General features: G+C 36.4%; 1 long non-coding RNA gene across 2 annotated transcripts; it reads right to left on the minus strand.

Annotated features, from left to right (window-relative positions):
• Positions 1 to 3,058: 3,058 nt before the first annotated feature.
• On the minus strand, positions 3,059 to 18,131 carry LOC124183916. Of its 2 annotated transcripts, XR_006871084.1 has the most exons (4): positions 17,446 to 18,131; positions 17,171 to 17,348; positions 13,277 to 13,464; positions 3,059 to 3,425 (listed from the first exon to the last, which is right to left on the minus strand). It is a non-coding gene; the product is annotated as an uncharacterized LOC124183916 (long non-coding RNA). The 2 variants fall into 2 exon arrangements; XR_006871083.1 differs by having other exon boundaries at positions 17,171 to 18,131.
• Positions 18,132 to 19,918: the final 1,787 nt, after the last annotated feature.

The raw sequence follows: 19,918 nt of genomic DNA on the forward strand, positions 1-19,918 counted from the left end.
TAGCAGAGCCGCAAAAATATACGTTACATCGAATACACACATGCGGGCGAGTGTGCGTAGATTTAACGTTTCATTTTTCAGCGAATAGGAAACTCCTCGGGCAAAATACCGCGGCGATGACTGGGCGCGAACCCGAATCCCGACCGCGTTCCAACGCGCACGGCTTAATAATACACACGCACACACACATATATATATATATATATATATATATATATATATACAACTGTGGATACGAGTTAAATATATGCGAGTAGTTGGGAAGAGAGAGAGGGCGGGAGGGAGGGGGGAGGGAGGGAGAGAGAGAGAGAGAGAGAGAGAGAGAGAGAGCGATACTATGGGCGAGGAAAATGGCGGTAGGCGAGGGGCGCAGGGGGGGATCAAAGATAGAGAGGCGTTACTTGGAATGCCACTCTGTAGGACGCGGCTGAAATAGACCGTCAACCCACTCATTCCTACAGGTATGGATATGTATGATATATGTAATATGTAATATGTATGTGCACATACTAACGTATTATATTTATGTATGTACGAGGCGGCGAGGCGAGGCGATGCGAATCTAATGCCTTTTTGTATAGTTGATGCGTGTATGTGGAGGTTTGTATCATGGATGATGAACGGATAGTTAAGTTAACTATACCAGTATGGTCGTTATTTATGGTGTTTACGTGCCGAAAGCAGTACTATAAACGACGACTTCGATGACGACACGATTTCAAGTTACTAATAGTTAATGTAATTCCGTTGCGGTGGTGAAATGAACGGGAAAAGGTAAAGGGAAATGAGTAGGCAACAAAATCCAGAGTGGAAATAGTTGTTGAGGAATTCAACGATCATTATTTTAATTTTCAATTCGTACTGGTTGTAACTGTATTAAAAAGAGTATTCAATATATTCTAGAATAATGATATTTAATCTATAGTTAACGGTTTTCCTGGAACTGTTTTTTTTTTTTTTTAATTCTACAATTATTTGCGTGGTGGCAACTATTTCCACTTTTTTTTTTAAGAGAAATTTGCAAGTTGGAGATCAAATTTCGTTTTTCTGCGAGAGTGCACAATCATTGTGCAACTATTTTCTAAAATTCCTACGAAGTTTCCGTGAATTTAAATGTATTATATACTGTAATAGAAAGCTGAGGGTGATATTCTTAAATCAATAAATTTGCACGTGCGAATGTATATTTATTTTCCTGAACATACTGTAAAATAATTTCGAATATTTGTGGTAATGTCCAATTAGTGTTCTATTATTATATCTGGTAATTATGGTGGAAAATTATACGGAGTAGGCTCTACAAGAATAACAGTACGAGTAGATAAATCTTCCATTTAGCTGTCGAAATATAGTTGCAACTATTTTCGCTGTGACGGAAAAGCACTCTAATACTAGTGTATTTAATACGGTGAATGGGAATTAATTACCAGAGTTTTTTCTCAAGAATAACTAAATTCTGAACCTTCTGCCTCAGAATAGTTGAAATTATACAAATAACTCAACAATTCAGTGTACAACGTTCAGAATGATTGTGAATTTACAACACATTTAGGGTACAAAAGAGTGGTCAATTTACGAAATCAGGGTGCAAATTTACAAATTCGGTGCAGCGACGTAAATTACTACGTGTTGGTCTTAAATTTAAAATGAAAATTTTTGATTCTACTAAAATTTATGGGAAAAACACAGAAAAATCATTTGAATATAATAAATTCTGTGGTAAATTTATTGCATTTGTAAATTGAATAAGTAGAAAATATATGTAGTGAATTTACTGTATCCGAATAAAACTTCCAATACAATGTAGGAAGTTCTATAGAGAAATTTTTAACAGTGTACTGCACGTCATGCTACAGCATATCACAAAAAAAATATTGGCAAGATTCGACTTGTTTTTCTCATTGAGAAATAGTTGTCCAATAGTACCAGGATTGTTCTGAATGTGAGCACTTAGAAAATTGATTCTAGCTAACTGTAAGGAAGAATTTTTTCCAAATTAAAGAAATCAACCTCCGAAATTTAATGAAACAGTAATTCAGATCGTTCTGAGTCAATTTTATACTAATGTGATTCTGAAAATATTTTTGTGGAAAAAAAAATAAAAAAATCATTCCGGATCTTGACTTTCATATGTGATGTACAAAATTAGTACGTTAGAATCGGTGCTCCAATTTACGAATCATCCACCTGTTGCAAACTATAACGGTTTCATAAATTTGTTTTGTATTATAAATACCGTATAGATCGGTATCTGTACGTACAATACGAGTATGCCTTGAGCGGGTTTTTAAACGTATATATATGTAATACACGATTTAAAAATATGTACAGATTACGGACTGCGCGTTATATGTCCGATCTACGTGACTCACTGTATAATTAATCGTCGGAGTCTGCACTGTGTGTAGTGACTCATAATTAATACATGCGATACGGCACGTGAAAGCCTCGATCGACCGATAATTGTTATCGTCCATAACTATAAAATCGGCAAGATACGAGGCTGCGATGGAAAGATAAGTTAAGAAATATCCGATTATATCGGCTAAAAGTTCTTATTTATATGCACATATGGAACGACTAGCGATATAGAGAGTGAAAATAAGAAAAAAAATATTCTGGTATATCGAAAAAGTAAGTGGAATGCGTCAGTCGAATCACCGATGTATAAAAATAATTAAATTACTGAATAAGTTTCTATTAAATAAGAACATTCTTCGTTTACACAACTGTTTTCGAATCGGAGAATTTTTTATAAAACCATTTGTTTTCATTACCGGCACAAAAAATGATACAAAGTTCAGAAGACTAATGAAACAGCAGAGAAAAAACACCCATCAAATTCTGACCAACGCAACTAGAATCTCAGACAATTTTATTATTGATTCAAGTTGGTCGAGGGCAAAATTGTTCAGAAATTATAACTGCCAAGAGTTTCGTTTTCTAACACTTAGGACACCTAGACAATAAAAAATGAATGCAAGTGTACAGCAATGTTTATTAAACATTTCTTCTACTAAATATTTTTAGTTAAAGTAAATGCTTATATGTTTCTCACTTCAGCTATTGCTTTCGGTTGCCAGTTACCGATTACTTGCTTAATTTTATCAAGCACGATATTGAAATCGCAATAGTAAATTCGTAGAATTCATGGCATTACTTTATTTCTCCATCAAATAAAAATACATTGGAGTATTTTTGTACAAAATTGTATTTAGAATGGGACCGTTATGCCCGTTTTTGCGTTTGAGTTACGGGGACCTTGGGCAGCCCCCTTAAATCCTGCATCGAGAAGGTTCGTCTCACCTCCAAAAATCATTTTGCTCTTTCTAAACGACATTGTCAGGCATGTATAAGATATTTCGTAACTGGAGTCCCCTTCCGAGAACCAAGGATCGAGTGTCCCTTGTTCCGCGTAGACTCACCTGAAACACGAAAGAATTATTCATATTGCAGGTCCTTCGACCCTCGAGGTCCTCGAGGTGGTTTTAAATCATAAAACAACAAACGAACCACGGGAACTCAATCGACTGTCTGGTCCAGTCTCGAGGATACCTTAAACTATTGCCGACCATACCTGCTGGCCAATTCAAACCGAGATAATCTGACCCAACTTAAATCGAAAGGTGCTGTCCTTTCAGGGTGCAAAAATCTATTGCTCGAATTTTAAATACCCCGCCTTTTCATGTAAATTGAAATCGCTTCTACTACATAAAACTATTTCCCATAGCCGACAGAAATTAATTTATAGTATTTTTGTGATCTTCAAACAGCTGCGTATATGATCAATGTGAGGTGACGTTTAAGAAATTAATTTTCTAACATAGTTGCAATTTGGCGTTGGTGGTTTCCACTAATGGTATTGGTCATTCTGTCTAATGTGTAGATTTCTACAATCATTCAACTAATCCTTGTGAAATAGTAAAATGGCGAACAGGCAATAACCCGTCATTAAAAAACTCAGTAACGACAAAAGAAATCAATTAATAAGCTTATTTGTTACAATTTGTTAGTATTCCTCCGGAATAATCGATCATTCGTCTATACTAAAAGTCCTGAATTGCGAACTAGACCTAAAAGTCACTGTGATTCCAATCACACTTCAGTGTCTTGGACTATATTCTTCGTCGTGAAATGAACAGTTAAATAATTATTAACTGTTAACTAAGTACATCAGTAAAACCAATGGAAATGAGTGAACATTTTTTTCTTTATGTTACAAATTTGTTTCATAGTTATTTTTATTCATTATAATTGACTGATTATCGTCTTGCTTGAAAGTGCTTCAGCTAGTTGCATCGACCGAAAACTTCGTCCACTTTATTTATCATCTCTTCCCTAAGAGGCTAATTCATTCATCAGTACGTCCATTAATTGATTACTTTTCTCTTGCATTTTCTAGTTCTTTTCTGTGCCTGTTTTCCTCTCTTACTATTCGGCTCCCTATTTTTTCGTACCATAGACATGTGATATGTGGACGTGTGTTAGAGGTGTCTTTGGTATGCTGTAGTTGACACGATTTATTACTTCACGTGTACAGCTGCTTAAAGCGTAATCGATGGCTGTCTATAATATCTTATATACGTACAAATATGTACCAGGCGCAAATACCTCTCGCCAATCAAAGATACTTGTACATTTCGTGAAATTTCACACGCATGTATTATACCTATAATTTCGCGTGCAAGCTTAGGTACGCGTGTTCAAGTTGACCGTCCGTATTTCAGAGCGACTGCAGGTATTCCGAAAAACCGTTTCACTATTCCCAAAAATTGGGGATTCCTACGGGCGACATAAATATATAAGGCAACCAGACTTATGCACCCTGGAGCGCAAAAAATTTCGGTTGCCCAAACTCGAGGCTGTGATATACCTGAAACGAAAAGGCAATTTTACCTGCGGGCGTCGAACGAAGAGACGTCCTTGGGCGCTAAATTACCCCGGACATCCCCGTAGGATTTTACTAAGCTCGCTTAATCGTCTGGTAAATAATGTACAATATTATACAAGATGATTCAAGCGTGGTGGAATTATTCCGGAGGGACATATTTTCCCGTGAAATAGCCAAGAACGAGATATTGTTACAAAAAACTGAATTTTCGGGTTCAAGAATTTTAGAACTTGACAAATGGTAACGATTACATTTATGAAAGAAGTAGTAAATAGATTGGAAAAATGAACTTCGTTGGTGTATTTCGAAAAGCTGATGGACACATCGACGGTCATTTTCTTTAAAAAACGTGAATTATACAATATAGATTTGACAACTTTTTCCGGAACATTTAGATTATAAAATAACTGACTCGTATCTGATTAGTAATGTGGATTATTGACACGCATTTCAACCTAAACCGAGTTGATGTCACAAAACGAAAGTTCAACAGCCTGCACCACGTTTTCTATGTGTTTATAATTGTTAAATTTTCCCAGAATGATCAGCTGATTACCCCTTTCAACGTCATATTGCCTCAATCACGTCATTATCAAGAATCCCAATTGTTCGAAAAGTAATGAATTCTCTTGGTACTTGTAATAACGAATAATACGTTTTTACTGTAATAACAAATTAGCTCGACGTAACCTCTAACATTCTTCAACTTGTCTGAATCACCCTGTATATTCATATACAGGTGCAACGTATAAGCGCAGTGGTTTTCCGGGTCTTTGGTTTAGGGGCTGCCTCGGTCATCACGGTGACTAGTGATCACCAAACCAGACGCGCCGTGTTTACGAACTGTTCTAGGAAGGTTAGGGACTCCAGGGTGTATGTATAATGTTAGCGTCCGCTACGATCCCTCAGGCTCATGGGGTGCGTCCACTTAAGTTGAAGGTGCAGGTGTCTCTAAGTGTGCAGTTAATAGACCAGTGATTCTTCTAAAATCGGTCGATATTTTCCTGGACTCCTCACTGTCGATGAATTTTTTTTTTTTTTTTTCTTCAGTTAGTATAATTTCTATCACGTGATGTATATTTTTAAATTCGTAAGTAATTTTAATACAGTGTAATATGACACACTCAGGTCATTCAAAAAATATGTCTCCACGACTTATTTATTTACATTCAGGAAAGTGTAACAAAACCGTCAACATTCCTTAAAAAAAACTGTCTTTTAAGTCGATTTTGAAGTAGACATTTCTATGATGGTGTTCGTTGAGGTTTTTTTCCGTCAAGTACAATACCATTAAACCGATGCGATCGGTAGGAGTACAGAAAACGAGAAATTGAACTGAGAATACTAACGTGTATTAAGATAAATAATAGCATCCACTATTAGCGGTAGTGAAGTGGATAAGGAATAATATGGATGGTAATGAATACGCTGAAGCGATAGTAACGCTCCACTTTTACTGGATCTGCGTTCCCATGAGTTTGACTCTGTCTGATACAGGTAGACATGGTCCTGGGAATAATGAGTCGAGAATCCCAATCCCTGAGGACCGGCTATTTAAACTGCCCACGAATGGGATGGTCACTATTCTTCGGTAGCCACTCCTCTGCTCCTTTGCCAGCCCCGTACGCATTGATTAAAAAAGAATAAGGCGATGCTGAAGAAGAAGAAGAAGAAGCGTGCAATAACAAAAATTAATAACAAAATCCTACTACTGAATGCTTCATTTCAGTATCTGAAACTATTAAAAACTATTTATATTTGAATCAACTTCCAATATTTGCCAATGTCATTTTGGCATAATTGATAATATCTCCAGTTAAGAAGAAAGAGAAAACAAAGATAAAAATAGAGGGAAAATGGATGAAAAGTAGAAACCGTATATACTATAATATCCACTACACAAAACAATTGCTTTATATGTTGAGATGTTATCTTATATGTATAGATACATTATAGGTGTGAACAGGTGATGAAAAATTTGCGCAGTTCTCGCATACATAATAATCTCGACGCGTTATCAAAATTTGCGAGGTCGAGATAGTATTAATAATTACAATGATTTGTCGAAAATCAACTACTTATCGCTGACGAAGGTCGGGAAGCGTTACAAAAGTATCATTGCTTATCAAAAGTAAAATATGCAAACAAGTGTTTGGCTCAATATGAAGAGCTTAACATCAAAATAAACGATCAGTTAACTGTTTGATGGACGATTTTGAGATGCAGCGTAGATACGTGGCTAAATCAACATGGCGTCGTAACTCGATTAACAGCTGATCGTTTTAGCTAAATTGCAAAAACTCAAAGAGACAGAAAACTTCGTGCAAGTGATTCGACTGTAGTGTAGTTACGCTGAGTTAATACCGAATGAAATGTACGTTGAAAAACAACTGTAATAATCAGATGTGACCAGATAAGCGTACTGTATTATCATATACGTGTATATTTTCTACCACCAGATGGCGTCCTTCGATATTCTGGATCAGAATGAGCAGCCCACAAGTCATATTCGAGGAAAAAAAAGAATAAATCATACGTCTGTCCCATTTCTTGATATTTTTGCAACATTCGCCGGACTTGTCGTTAGAGTGTCGCGAGCTTTTCCTAAACTGCAAACTGTAAGGCTAGGTATGTACAAGGGAACAAGTCGAGGCATAAAACAGTGTTATGAGAATGCCGAGCGGTGGCTGCGCAGGGTGTTTGTGCCGCAGGCGTAAGCTGAGGCGTGGGGGAGGCCGGCCGTGAGGTTATCGTTATTTTACTGCATATTGAGGCTGTAACTCGCGTTACGATGCCCTTTTAGTGTGTATACAGAATATACGCACAGAGTTCGCGAGCTCAACGCGCGATAGCTGCGAAGGGAGCCGTAACGAGCCGAAGCGCCATAGAAAAAGAGAGAAGTAAGAAGGGGGATCAGGAAGAAGAAGAAGAGGAGCCGCGCCGCGCGCCCCTCGCGGCCCCTTCGCGAACTAGACACCGGAGATATTTTAACCCGGGAACTGCCGAGCGTCCACAACCGTGCAGTTTAATTACCCACCGGTAATACCGGTAATACTCAACTTTAGACGTAGCATCTCCCGCCCGAAAGGAGCTACCTGCCTTGCTGATTTTCAACCTTCTCAGTTATATAACCTACAAAGATATTACCGTGTACCTCCGCGTATCGTACTTATGTGCGAAAGAGTTGAATACTCGGAAGCAGCGAGAATGTTTAGACATTAGTTTGCGTGGCACGTACTGCATTCTTACTGTCTTATCATTATTTCTGTGGAAAAGATTGTCTAGAGGTAGGAAAATTTACTCCCGCTTCGATATTGTTATTTATATATTCACACAAACTCAGGTACTTCCATGATTTATTTATTTTATGATCATGCGGTGATAAAATGTTTGAAAATTAGTTTTCCAATTTTGGTGAATCGGAAACAATACAAACAATATTTCTACCTTTTCTTCGCAACCTTTATACTCAATGAACAAGTATCACTTATTTCATTTATTCAATTATCGGCAATTATTAATAAATATGTGAATATTGAAAAGTTACTATTTTTTCAGAAAAATTATTCAAAGCGACTATATACTATCGGCTGTGAAATATCACGTACGACGAGTCTTTATAGCGTAAAAATGGCGAGTATTGGTGAAAAACCTATAACGTTTACGATTTTTTTAAATTCAAAATTACAAGCTTTTATCGTAAACTATATTTCAGAATCTAATTTTAAGTAATACTAAAGCCGTTACAGTTTCTATAGGAAACCTCTCAGTGTACTTGGTTATGATAAAAGTTTGCAGCCAAAATACACTTAACAGTAATCACTTTGACAAAATACTTTTTTAGTTGTTCGTAATTGTGTATTCCTTGATTTTTGACATTTCTTTAAATTACGATCAAAGAATTATCACGGTCACACGGTCTAAGAACATGGAAGGAAATATGATTCGTGCAAGTGAATTCCAGAAAAAATTTTATCCGTTTCCTAATGCTCTTTACGTGCGCTCACTCATACCCATTATATAAATTGCGCACGAGTAGTCAGTTATTTCATTTCATGTATGACGCATTATACATTTTGCTACGATGCACTTACTACGTGCAAGTAAAAGAATATCTCAATATCTTCATTTTTTCAACTACACCGAAGGAGCAAATTTGTTCCGACTATCAACTGTATGAAAAAAATCTACTTATTTCAAAACGCAGACTGAAATCGACGGAATAAAATCCAAAATTCGGAGCAAAGTTTGGATATTTGCAATTCGCGAGAGCCAAGTTATTTTTTCGAATTTTGATCATTTAGTTCTCGTTAGAAAAAAATAAAATAAATATGGTTGTTACTTTGAGGTGAGGCATCAAAATGTTTCATCAAAGCAAGATTCTTTTTTAAAGAAAATGAAAAAAATTCCGCACAACGTAGCATATTATTTTCACATTTTCTTGAGGTACGGATAGACAAAAGTTTGAAGTCATTTTAAGGTTATCGTTAGTTTTTTTCAGGTCTTTCTACTTTAGTCTGGTAGAGTTTTTCCGATTTGAATTGCGAGATCTATCGATACAAACAACATTGAAAGGCGGAGCCATAGATTGAGAATTCATTCACTGTCAGTTTCACCGGTTGTTTGAAATACTGGCGTTTTCATCGTTTATACATTAGTAGAATTCCATCGGCCGTGCGATTATCGTCGCGGCATATTCTGCGGTCCAATAAGAGAGCCGAGAGCCAAGGAACTTCACGCAGTTTTTCTTAATACGTACATGCATACAACTCGCCGTGAGAGGAAATAAATCGATGAATAAGAGTTTGAATGAATGAATAAATAAACGAATGGAATGCGAACGAACTCGTGAACTGGCGAACATTAGCTGTACGCTTCCGTCTTGAAATGGTCGAGGTTGTGCAGCAGTAAACGTTCTCCGCTTTCATTCATCCGGAACCCCCTCGTTTATTTCTCTTATTTCATAAACGACCGCTAAACTGAGGGTAAAAGAACCCCAGAAGTACCGGAAGTTGCGTAAAATTATATTCGCACGCAATTTCATGGATCGGAAAACAAAAGAAAACTTTGCGGTAGCGAATCGGATTTAAAGTGAAACGTTCGAAAGCATCAGATATTGCAAACATACATGTTCTAGCCAACGTGAAAACAGATCACTTTTAAGTGTATCGAACTTTAGTCTCTTACTCATTGTAGTTCATCGATCATTAAGTGGAAATGAAAAAAATTATATTAATTTTTAAAGGATTAAGATAACCTTGAACGTCCGGAAAAAATATTGCACATCTTTTTTTCTGTTATTTTCCTTGATAAATCAGTTGCCCGCACGCATGTAGCAAATAAGAGAAAGAAATAGGAAGAAAGAGATGGACAGAGGTCGTAATGAAATCGATTCTATATATTAATTAAGTACCACATATCCAATTTCAGGATTTAACATCGTTGAATTTTCAGTATCGATAAAACGTTGAGCAAAAACAGTTTTTAACAACATATATGTACATATATATATTTCTTTATTCTAGGGATACTGAAATTCTTCGGGTCGGGTCGGGTCCGGTAAAATGGATTACTTTCGGGTCGGGTATGCGAAAATTATGGATTATCCAAAACTTTCGAGTTCCACGAAAATCTCGGGTTCGCCAAAAATTGCAGTTTTTGAAATTTTGGTCACGGCTGTCTTCGCTTCTCCAAAAATGCCGGGATTTCTGAAGAGGACAGAGATTTTAGAAAATTTCCGGACCTACGTTATTTCCGAAATCTCGAACAATCTGAAGGGCAACCTTCCTAATCTTCTAGAATTATGAGTTGTGGAGATTCTATTCTCAATAAAATAAAATCAGACTAGAGACTGACCGAAAAATATACTGTCGAATTCTTTTGCATCTGCTTCATTAGCACATCATCGTGAAATAATTTTATTATTGACAAGTAGGGGTCCGCGGGTACTGAAATTCTCTGGGTCGGGTCGGATGAAATGGATTACTTGCGGGTCGGGAACCCGAAAATTTCGGGTAAGTACTCGAAAATTTCGGGATTGCCAAAAACCCAACCCTAATATTTTCAATTGCCGTTATTACTTCCTCGAAATTTATACGATTCACTCGCATTACGACGCAATTGCTACGTTATAGTCAACTACTTATTTCGTTTGTTCATCGTCTGTTTGAATCAATTGAGAAATTTCTTTTTTCAATTATAGTGGAAAATCGATTCATTCTTCAGGTTCGTCGGTGAAATTGAATACGTTAACTATTACTGCGGTGCAGATCTGGCCGGGGACCAGAACAAGGGCAAACGGAGGAATTTCCGGTAGTAGCTTATAGGTATAGGTAGAAGCTCCGGATTTACATTCGCACACGTATAAGAATACGTTAGGCATGAAATAGCCGTAGCGAATGTCAGAGGACGGTGGTTTACTTTGGAGTCTTGCCAAATTTCATGTCGAAATACACTTATTTCACGGTAAGAATCGACCGCGTTCCATTCCGTTGTCGCATTTCCGAATTTTTTTTTTTTTTCTCTTCGTGTAATTAAATTCGATTGTAAATTCGGAGTGACTAAATAAGAATGATAATTATAGTTCGCATCGTCTGTAAAATAACCGAATGAGGATGGTCACAATGATTTTCACTATCTTTTCTTCATTGTTCAGAGATTAGTTACAGCTGCAGATTATTTTCCATATCTTATCTAATTGAGAATTATTTTCATACCCTGAATATCTTTGATATTTTTGATAATACTGCTCAAGTTGTTGAAAGTTTCAAATATTGCCCCGACAGAAATGTGGAAGAGTTGGTTTTACTATGAGTATCAACTATTTTTGCATCACTGCTGCTGGCGAACAACTAATTTCTGTTCCTATAACAGACTAAATAAAACATTGATTTCGTATGGTTCATTCAAGTGTAATGATCAACCATATAAAAAAAATGATCATCGTCATATTTATCGAATAAATGCCATATTTCGTATGCGCTTGCGTATAAGGAGATAAAGAAATGAAAAACGAACAAATATTTATCCCATGCATCATCACTCCGAATTTTTTCCTTTACCTCTGTAAAAAAATTTGCTATGCGAATATTCCTGGGATTCATTACTAAAATATTAATGCTGAGTCATAGTCTCATGAATATAATTTGTTACCGGAATACCAGTACGAGTAAATTATTGTTTGGTGAGTAGTTGATGACCATCGGGATGCAAATAGTAAAGTATTACGTCGTCGCCTATATGAACTCATCATCGGCAGAAAACCAATGCAAAACATTTTTATTGCTCAGTTTTATTGACATTTCCTTCTTCGAATTGATTAAAATTTATACTACTGTGTCTATATGCTCAACGGAAGCAGCCACTCTAAATCCGTCTGACCCAAAGCAAATACCCCACGACTGGGTCTTGGCTTGTTCTGAAAGGGTGCTGGAATTGTCTTGCCGGATAAAGTCGCAGGAAGATTGTAGCTATATTATTACATGTAGAATTCAATAGTGACTTTCCACGTGCAGTAATTAAGTTGATAATACCTCTCCTAGGATTGATTGTAATAATGATAAAATTTACTGGTGCTCCGATAGTGCGAATGAATAGAGCTTAGTCTTACTATCGTAGACCAATATTTGGGTCTTGCGCTGTTCTGATATAATAGAAATGTGAACTAGCAAGGCATAGTTCATACGACTATTCATATAAATTAGTCTGACTATTCGTGTAGTTGATTTTACAATTTTTACGCATGGGGAGGTTGACTATTTGCTATGGTAAATATTGCGTATTCTGCATATAAGCAGTGGAAATTACTATAAAATAGTTGATTCAATAACGTTGAATAGTTGTCACCAAATCGCACTGAAATCTTCAGTTAAAATACAAGTATTGCGCGATAGATATTTTTCTCAACGTATAATTACAGTGCATGTCAACAGTGTTCTTTACAACTATCAAAGTCACTAAACTTGCCTGTTGTAATGTAAGCACTACTATTGAAGTTTAATAATGAATTCGTTGTTTTTTGCATGAACTTCTCATTTCACCGATTCTTCAACAAGTTAGATAAGGTTAGTCTAGATTCCGATAGTTTACTATTAGTTCTCATAGAATACCACCGAATTCTGTTAAGGCAAATCCTTACTATCTTTTGGTGGATTATTTTAAGCTGATAGGTTGTACCACTACAAAAACAGAAAACTAAAGACAGGATAAAGTGACATTTGGGAACGATTGGAAAGTATTGTAAAACTAATCAAACTTCTATCGTTCCAATGAGTTCCAAATACAATGTTTCCGCGTTTTAATTACTCTTTTTCTGCAAGGGTCGTACAAGCATTTTGGGACCTGGCTATGATTTACGTACAAATACCAATCCGTTATCATACATACGTCGTATAATATCCATGCATGCATACATATAATGCGTATAACACATGACAGGTATGTCGCCCTCACCGCTGTCCGACATCCCTGCAGGCTTTCATCTGCTCACTTGTACAAGTCCCAGGCAGTAACAATCTTTCACCATCATGCATCCACCTCCGTTCAATTCTGCGTATAACCAACGTAAATGTTTCCTGGAAAAGTGATATATATACACACATATATATATATATATATATATATATATATATATTGGAACATAGACGTGACCTGTTACACGGATGAACACGCATACATGAGCAGGATCTATAGATACACACTGATACAAACGGTGGATCGGAGACAGAGAAGCTTATATATACGTCATGTACGTCCTGCGCAGAGATACCAGGAACCCTGAGGCTGCCTGGAAGCTAAACTTTACCTCTGAATACCCTTTTCCTCCCTGCTCATCTCCCCGCGTCCTTTATCCCTCTGTGCACCGCTCTTTGCCAACTCTTCCCTTCCCTCCGGTAAACCCCCCCCCCCCCCCCCTCCCCTCCCTCCAGGCACCCCGCGCGTTTCTCTCATCTAATTGCGAGAGGCTGGCTACGTTATGTGTGCAGGAGTGGAGTGGAGTCAGAGGAGTGATCAATACGGAACCCCCTTCTTCCTTTCCCCCTCCCTACCTCTCACAACATTTCCCCTCGAGAAATGAATGTATATATGTGGTCACATATAGTAGTTATGTTACGTACATCTGTAGATTCTGAAGCTTAAGGTGTAACTAATTCGTTTATCCATTCTTTTTATGTACATCGCGAATGACGATGGGTTTATTCGATCAGGCATCGACCGTATTGAGATGGTGAATATTTTCTTATACTTATTCATTGATCACTCATCGTTTTCAGTAGCTTGCCAACTGATGTTTGTTGACAGTTACGATCATTGTGATTCACGTTTAACGTTTAACTGTAGGTATGATGAGAAGATATTTAATTAGTGGAACAAGTTTTTCTATCACTAGTCGGTAATTGTTCTGTTCCTGACTCATAACAGTGGATAGGCGAATCTAGTTACACCGGATGTATTTTTCATGGTGATCGGTGATGAATTTAAGCTTCGAGATTTCAATTGACATCGCTGTACGTTTAGTAACTATGCATAATTAGTAAGGTAGAATCGACAAGTTTCAACTAAATAGGATTTATCGAAGAATAGGACTAGAAAATTCATATTTGAGGGTATTATTTACCTTGCGGATTTGTAATCATTCAATACCGCGCTCTTAGTAATTATCAACTATACAAAAAAAAAAAAAAAATAGGGTTGAAGGGAGAAAACGATTTTAAAATCATTTCAGCATCGTTTTTGCCGATTTAATCGTATTTCTGTCAACTAAACATTATACAATCTCGGAAAATGATGCACAAATATTGATCGCACTCAGTTAATACTCACTTTATGTGTAATCCGTAACTATAGTAATTAATATATGCATATTAGTAGCTATTTATATAGCAAATAGTATTGTTGCCTCTAAATTACAGTTAATTAGTATCAGTATATAGATTTTTTTTACTATGGTTGATTTCGATTATTATTTTAGAAAAATCCCCATAGGTGAAACTTTATGTTCGGGGATTACTTACGTATTTTTACGTATTCATTATAATTGCTAGAAAAAAATTCATAATTCAATAATGTTTATCAATATGATCTTGAAGTTAATATTCCGTGACGATATGACAGATTTGTGTAAGACGTCTGTTTAATTTATTCGTTTACTAGTATTTTGGAGACGAAAAAATTTTCAAATCTTGAATTGACGCATGCAAAAAAAAATTCTACCAAATAACCAAGCCTGCTGAAAAAATCAAAATTATTTTTTGAAAAATTAACATCGAAGATACGACAATTCTCGTGTTTCTCAAAACTTACACGTAATTACGCTGGACAGTTTTGTGTTTATCATTTCCTTAGGAACTCTGTAATACATTTCTGACTAATTCCTAGTTTCGTTAGCAGTCGTTAAGCGTCGTATTCTTCTCGGAAATGAAAATACGTCGTTCTGGGATATGGGTCGAGTCAGACAACTAGCCGTCAGTGATTCTGAGCTCTCTAGGCTGATAATGAGATCAGCTTTGTACCTGGTTCTATATTCGTCGAAGATTGTTCATAATACATCGAAACGATTTCAAGCAATGGGCAAAAGTCGTATTCACGAACGCAAACTTTCACCTTATTGTAAAGAGGCCTCCAAGAAGTCAACTAGAAATTTATCGACCCGAAATCAATTCCTAGAAATTCCAGCGATATTTTCTCTGAAGAGATATCGGTGCAATTATCAGAAAACAATAGAACCACCACAAGTATGCACTTGAGAATCTACCATTTCTTGTTAAAAATCCACTTTCCTAAACTTACTAACTAACTAATTTATCGGCAAGTCAATTAAATAGACTGGAGACAATTTCGTTATATTTGTCTCAAATTCGTATGTTACTTTGGAAATCTGTATTTCCAATAATAAAATTAAAAGATTTTGAGAAACAATATTTTTGAAGAAAAACGTTTTCTTGAAATATTAACTGCCAAATAAAGAAAAGTTCTGAACTTTTGTAGTGACATTATAGAAATGAATTGATTGAATAACACCGTTCTAATTTACTACTTATTATTCGTCGCGAAAATTTTCTTCGTTTTTTTTCAAATTTAATTTCCGAAACATACTATTTGTCAGTATTCTGCAAACTGGATAGCTAAATCTTTACTCGCGGGAAAAAATATTTCAATCTGCATCACGGACAGTGCATAAAATCATGATTGACAATGAGAAAAGACATCACTTTTTGCAGTATGGGAATTAATTCACGTCGTGAAAATTATAATATAAATATATTTATGCGTCTATTGACAGACCCGATATTATTCTTAGACGTCTATTCCACCGTGCAACAAAATTGTATGTGAGTGAGTGCGTGTATGATATACGCGTACAAACCTAACGGAACAGAACAGGTTTTGTGGAACATTCATAGGCATGCGTTAATCTAATGGGCAACAATTGAACGACAGTAAGTAGGTAGGTGTATGCTTATGGGGATGAGAGGATATAAATCAATCACAATATTTCGACTTGTCCAATCAATTCGTCTATACCTACCTGCGGCATACCCTACGTATATATGTATATTATACATGTATAAATTTCAATCCGTCTACAGGGTGTCTCGTTTTAAACAAGCTGGTAAAATATATCGAAAACTGTAAAAAAACGTGGAGAACGAAGAAATGATTTTTCCTACAAGTTAAATGGTTTTAATACCAGGAAAATATAACGCTTTTGATTTTACCGTTTGTAGTGCTATTTTTGAGGTATTCGAAATGTCGGTATTGTTTAATAGGTTCACCAATTTTTCAATTTCCACAGTGTATAAATAACGTCAAGAGGAATCGAACGATTCCAAGTTTGCCGATTTCGGACAAACGATTCGCGAGATATTTCACTCTGAAGTTCGGGATTAGCGCTAGGCTCGCTTCGCTTGCTCAAGTAGCGCGGTTAATCGCGCACGAAGCGTGCTTTCAAATCGAATATCCTCCGAACGGACGGACCAAAATCGACGATCTTGGTGTCGTTGAATTCGTCTCGAGGCTGGCTACAAGAAGAATATAGAGATGTAAAATTTCCGCTGTTGTAACTTGTAGAAAAAAAAAAAAAATATCGAAATCAAACAAGGTCATTCCTCTCCTTCCATGACGATAAAATTTATCCTACAAATCTCTTCGCCGCCGTAATATTCCGGTATGATTTTTCAAAGGTTGTCCATTTTTTACCGAACCTCTGCGCAGACTCGCGCCATGACACATACCGAATATTATACGTGCGTATAAACATCTGTAGGGTAATACGCATACCTGTATATATGGCGACATTCCTAGCCGTCATATGTCACTGATGAAGCCTGCGAGTCCGCATACATAATGTATTGCCTGTTCAAAGTTCTCTGTCAACGCACGTTGCACGTGGCATCCGGATACTTGCTGCTAATGCCAGGCACCTTAGTCTCGTCGGACGTTGATCGCCGCTTTTGCACTACATAGCAACAAATCATAATCGATATTTATAGTTCGATCGGTGACCCGCGATATTATTTGAATGCGATTTTTGCTCGACAGGCTTTCTCGCTCACTACTTTGTTCCGGTGTCCCAAAATTTTCGCTCTGCATCCACCTCGAAACATGATCCATAAGCATGGTATTCCGAAAAAAAACAAATTGAGATGACAAACCAAAGTGAAGAGAATCAAAAATAGGTCTCCATGATGTTGAGTCAATAATAATTACAGGTATACACTCCGTTGTTGCAGGTTATGTTAAGAATGTACATATAATGTGTATAAATGACTCCTCAGTGTCTACCTTGTGACTACTACACGATGAATGTGTAGTTAATATTCTGAAACGGTGATTGCATAATTGAGGGAAATTAAATTGTCGTCAGTGAAATACTTGGAAATAATTTACGTAACGGTCGTAGGTAAGGATATTTTTCTTTAACATAATTATAGTATAATAATTAGTATAATAAATATTGACCACAGGGTTGCAACGGATATACGGTGTACGGTAATCCTCGTTTCTCGACGCGTTAAAAGTGCATTTTCTAATCCTAGAACGGCACAATCTCGCTTTCAGTATTTGCTTTTCAACTTCTCCGTGGATGTATTGTACACGTGTTTGCGTCCAGGCTTTGACAACACATTACGAAACCAATTCAATCCACCTGACTTAGTCCTTGGCTCTTCCTATTTGCATTATGTATGCACGTATGTATGTGTATATACAGTAGAATATTACTCACGATTCAGAAAAACACCGAGCGCTATGCATACCTAACTATAGTCTACACATACATAAATGTAGATTCTCTTTCGTGGAACAACGTTCCACTATACGCTTATCAGAACTCGAGAACAACAAACACGAAGGAAAATAATCACAGTGACGTCGAGTGGAAAAATCACGTACGTCTCAAATTCTTAATTATTTATTTGAAAACATTTGAGAGGGAAAAAATTTGCGACAAAAGTGTAGAACTGCAAAAAAAAATGAATAATTTTGCAAATTCTTTGCCACAAATTTCTTTGCTTTTATAAGGTATTTTAAATCATTTCAACACTTCCGCAATACGCATGTGGCGAAGCAAAATGGCGTCGAACAAAGAAATCAGCTGATTTCTTTACGTAAGTTACACAAATATCAAAGCGCATGTAACCCTTGTAGCTTGTTATGCTTTCATTTTGTAGCACAAAGTTCATCTTAAGTGAGAAGTGGTTGAAAAAAATTACTCTTGAGACAAAGAATATCTAGTTATGAATAATTTTTTACAGAAATAGTTATTAAGAAAAAATCACTCAACGGTACCAAAAATCAACTGAACTCTGACTTACTTTAATCACACAAATAATTTAATCATTTTTCTAGTTTCGCATCATCAGATTTGTTCAGAAATCGAATAAATAAAGAAACGTAAGAATAGAACATCGGGGCAACAGGAATATGGAAAATTGAGAAACTGGGTGCTTAAAGTAAACCGGACGAGCCGAGGAGGCAAAAAATGTTGGTATTTCGAACAGGCCAATTTAATCAACGGTGCTAATTTCGTTTCGGCATGGTCGTGTGTGTATATCTCTATTTGTATGGGTCATTTAGTTTAGTTCAGTCTGCCAGTGATCCTCATGCTCTTCGACTTTGTTGAAGCTTTTTTTTTTTTATTTGACCTTACTATCAAATTTTGATTTTAAAGAATTTTGTCAGATCTTCGTTACGAAGATCTCGTAATATAAATTGTGGTTTTTCCGAAAGTAGTGAGTGGAAATTGTACAATGTATTCCGTTTCCCAAAAATTCAACTTTTTATTCTTAAATAAAAATTATTTGTTCTCTCGTCAGTTGAAGAATTTTTGAAAATTCGCAATACGTTTATCAAAAAAAATAAATAATTGTCAATTTTCAAGCAGAAACTCCGACTTGCAGATTCGGTAGCGGGTCACTGTCTAATTGACTATGAAATCCAATTCAAACAAAAGCACTGTTTAAAAAAAAAAAAAATTTCTCCGAGGTTCTCTAATAAGGATTAAAAGTGGATAAAGATTTTCTTCTATCGGCATTGAAGTATAAGAGTTTATTTAAAAAATGGCAGGATGTAAGGATCAGGATGTGGCTGTAAAACGAACTCAGTACCGCAAACTCAATTGAACAGATACATGAATTCTCGCTAAACTAATACACCATATTTGCACGTCTAACCGCGAATTATTTTTAATTCCATAGTTCCGGGTATACCGCGTGATCATTCGCTGCAGTCACCCGTTCTTTACTACTGACGGAAATCGCGATGATGAAGTCATTTGTGACATCAGTCACTTGAGTCATTCTGGGTTCCCTGGTTCCAGGTTAAGTCTTTTACTCCTTGTAATTCGTTCATTCACTCATTCCTTCGGTCAATCAGCCAGTCACATAATCACTATTTTCAACTTCGTTATCGCCATTATTTGGTTTCACCCTCGTTTCTTGCTTTTTGAGGATAAGAGAAGCGATGCAATTCGAATCTATGAGACCTAGAATTTGTAGTTATCAAGTTAAGACGCACTCCTAGGCTGTA

This window comes from Neodiprion fabricii, chromosome 5, assembly GCF_021155785.1.
Source record: "Neodiprion fabricii isolate iyNeoFabr1 chromosome 5, iyNeoFabr1.1, whole genome shotgun sequence".
In the NCBI taxonomy this organism is placed as follows: domain Eukaryota; kingdom Metazoa; phylum Arthropoda; class Insecta; order Hymenoptera; family Diprionidae; genus Neodiprion; species Neodiprion fabricii.